A 4,002-nucleotide genomic window follows, 5' to 3' on the forward strand; every position below is an offset into this window, starting at 1 on the left:
AAAGGGAAGTCGCAAAACAAAGGCTGTGATTGGCGGATGTGTTGAATGACGTCATTAAATCCCGCCCCGTCACCACTACTTTTTCACGTGATCAGACTTTGAATGGAAGCTTTGCAAGCTGGTAATACAGCAAGTTTAAATTTACATTTAAGTCATTTAGCAGACGCTCTTATCCAGAGCGACTTACAAATTGGATCAAATCGAATAATATTTTTATTGGTCGCGTACGCATACAGTATTTTGCAGATGTTATCGCAGGTGCAGCGAAATGCTTATGTTTCTAGTTCCAAAAGTGCAGCATACCTAACATACTGTAATGACCTGACTAGATCATAAATGAACAATTGTCCAGACAGAGGCTTGAGTTTGCGAATTGACGGTTTATTAAACCAACTTTACACAGGCTACTGTTTGGGCCGTAGCACACGCCAAATAGATGACAGATAACCCACAAGCCAATCGTGACCTTCTCTTGTGAAGCCCAAGAGGGAGAGAACAAAGGCTGAACCTGGTCTTAACTTCCAATGCTCCACCCCCCTGCCCAACCCCCCTCCACGCCACTCCGCCAACCACCAGGATGCCCGGCATCAGAACATTCCAGGCATTCCCGTGATTGGCAGATAGCAGGTTGATTGACATGTCGGACCCCGCGAACACCGGGTACTGGTCAGTACAACACAACCACCTCCTAGCCTAGCACATAACACACAGCTGTCTGTGCGGGTCGCTACACAGCCCCCCCACCACAAAGTCCCTCGTCCCCGAGGGAACAAACAAAGTCTCTGAAGCGACCCGGAGGTCTCCTTTGCCTGCGTGGCCGTGATGGTCGCAGAGTGCCCCTCTGGGAACCAGGGGATGAAGGCAGGGATATGGGGGACAAGGAAGCGGGAACGGGTAATACAGTCCGTGGCTCTGGGGAACCACGCGGTGACACAGGGGGGGAGACAGGGGAGTGGGCTGTCTGGAGCCTTGTCTGCGGCACCTGAGGGTGGGTGCCTGGAGAATGTCATTGCCAGAGAGGGGAATTGTGGGGGTTCCTGGGGTTTGGGGAGAAGAGGCCCCTCTGTATGGGGCTAACCTGTCCCGGTGCAGTGCCACCTTTCTCCCCCTGGGAGGAAGCTGCACCCGGTACACAACCTCCCCTACCCTCTCCAGGACACTGCAGGGTCCCACCCAGTGACTGTCCAACTTGGGGCATCTGCCTTTTTTTCCTTAGGGGCTGTAGACCCAGACCAGCTCCCCAGCCACAAAGTGCCTTCCCGGGTGTGCACGTCATAGTTCCTTTTCTGCCTCACACCTGCATTCACCAGCTGCTCTCTGGCGAAGGTGTGGGCTGTCTCCAGGCGGTCCTGGAGTCTCCGGGCATACTCCGGCCCCGGAGGAACATGAGGGCTATCCAGGGGCCGACCAAACGCCATCTCCGCAGGGGTGCGGATCTCTCTCCCCAGCATGAGGAGGGCAGGCGTGCAGGAGGTGGAGTCTTGGACAGCGGAGCGGCATGCCATGAGGACCATAGGCAGGTGCTTGTCCCAGTCACGCTGGTGTTTGGAAGAGACGATGGCCAGCTGCTGTCCAAGCGTTTTGTTGAAGCGCTCCACAAGGCCATCACTTTGAGGATGGAGAGGAGTAGTGCGGGTCTTGTGCATACCCAGCCTCTCACACATGGTGGCGAACACACGGGACTCAAAGTTTCTGCCTTGGTCGCTGTGGATGGACTCTGCAGCTCCAAACCTGCTGAACATCCCCGCTGTCAGGGCGTCGACGATGGTCTCTGCCTCCTGGTCAGGCAGAGCATAGGCCTCGGGCCATTTTGTGAAATAGTCCATGGCCGTGAGCACCCAGCGGTTTCCACTGTCTGTGGTGGGGAACGGCCCAACTACATCCACTCCCACCCTCTCCATGGGAGCCCCCACTGGGAACTGTTGGAGCTGAGCATGAGAGCGGCCTGGGGGCCCTTTCTCGCTGTGCAGTTGTCACAGTGGCGACAAAAGTCCTCCACATCCCTCTTGTGCTGCCCCCAGTAGAAGCCCTGACGGAGACGGCGCAGTGTTTTTGTGACCCCAAAGTGTCCAGTCCCCACCCCCCCATGAGTACTCTGGAGCACAGCCTCCCGCAATGCTTTTGGGACCACCACCTGCCACCTCGCCTCTCCCGTAGCTGACTCCTTCCATGCCCGCTGTAGCACGCCATCAGCCAGCCGCAGTCTCTCAAACTTCGACCACAACCCTTTGGTCGCGAGTGAGAGCGCTGTCACCTCTTCCCATGGTGGCCTCACCTGCGCCTCTACCCACTGTAGCACTGGCTGTAGGTCTGTGTCCCGTCCCTGCTGCTGAGTCCATACGTGGTATGGGGTATGAGAACAAGAGCTCGCAGTCCTCGTGAGCATCGGTGGCCCGTGTCAGCGGCTCAGTGTTTTCCTTGGGGCGAAGAAGGTCTTTAACTTGTCCGGGACTGAGGCGTCGGTGTCCGCGACATGGCTGGCTTTCCCTTTATATCCCGTGATTGTCTGGAGTCCCTGCCACATACAATGAATTAAGACTCCACTTTGTCCATGTGTTGTTGTTTTGCCTCGTTGATTGCCTAATGGAGGGCATAGCTGGTCTGTTTGTACACATCCATGTTACCTGACCTGCTGCAACTCCTATTCTTTGTAAGTGCGTAACTGACATGAACATTGAAGGTGAAATGCAGGGTAGTTCTTATTTAGAATGAGTAAGTATCAGGCTTGTGATGCCTATGATTTAGAGGTAGGTGAAAGCAAAGAGAACTTATTGAGTAAGGAGAAAGATCACTAAAGTGAAATGTTATGCATGTCAGTGTTTTGCAATGTAATATCCTTCTTACCGCATTCTTGAAGTTAGTGGTTGAAAAGTAAGTCTGACTGTGTAAACATTTCAGCTGCACTACTACCAACCAAAACAACATGGCCACCTTGAAAAGGTCCTTGTTGTAGTGGCCAGTGAGAGAAAAAAGACAACCTTGGCATCATTTACCAAGAGTTCAGCTCAGAGGGAGTGTCAATCACACAAACACATTAATATTGACCTCCCTCATGGAATGCTGTTATGTAACCAACTAGGATATTTTGCACATAAAACAAACACAAAGTGGGCTTTGGGAATAAGTATATGCTGGTAGCATACAACTTATGCATGTGTAGGATGAATTGGGACATTGGTGACCACAACGTTGGTATAGCATGCTAAAATGGATTTAGCCTCTATTTGTTTGTTTGTGTGCATGTGTATGTTTGGAAGTTAAGTGTATCTGGGAGGTGACTTGAGCCATCCTGGCATTAAGGAGAAAATGCAGTGTTCTCATTTGAGCTAGAAAATAAAATGAATACGCCACTTGGTTTTATAACACAGATCATGTGCCTTATGGTGCTCTATGCTAATCACCTTACTGACTGACTGCTTTCTGTATGAGAGAGAAGGGAGGAGAGAGAGAGAGCAAGAAGGGCCTTCTATGCTATCAAAAGGAACATAAAATTTGACATACCAATTAGGATCTGGCTAAAAATACTTGGTTTCTATAACTCAGTTATAGAACCCACTGCCCTTTATGGTTGTGAGATCTGGGGCCATCTCACCAATCAAGAATTCACAAAATGGGACAAACACCAAATTGTGACTCTGCATGCAGAATTCTGCAAAAATATCCTCCGCGTACAACGTAAAACCCCTGTAACGTCTGATTCCAACTCACACTCTAAAAACACGTAGATCCCCTGAACGCAGCTCACTTTCCAGCTCACACTCCCAAACACATAGGTCCCCTGAACGCAGCTCAGATCCCAATCACCTGAATTCTGAACACCTGTTAACACACCTGTATGTCATTATCACACCGTATTTAGTTCAGTTCTTTGCACCCCATCATTGTGAGGTATTGTTTGTTTTGTGACACACTTCTATTTGGAGTGGTGGTTTTCCGTGAGTTACGCCTCATGTGTATGATAGTTTTTGCCTGCCTCACTAATGACACCTTTTTCCTCTTCAC

The sequence above is a fragment of the Oncorhynchus nerka genome, linkage group LG11 (genome assembly GCF_034236695.1).
Source record: "Oncorhynchus nerka isolate Pitt River linkage group LG11, Oner_Uvic_2.0, whole genome shotgun sequence".
Lineage (NCBI taxonomy): Eukaryota > Metazoa > Chordata > Actinopteri > Salmoniformes > Salmonidae > Oncorhynchus > Oncorhynchus nerka.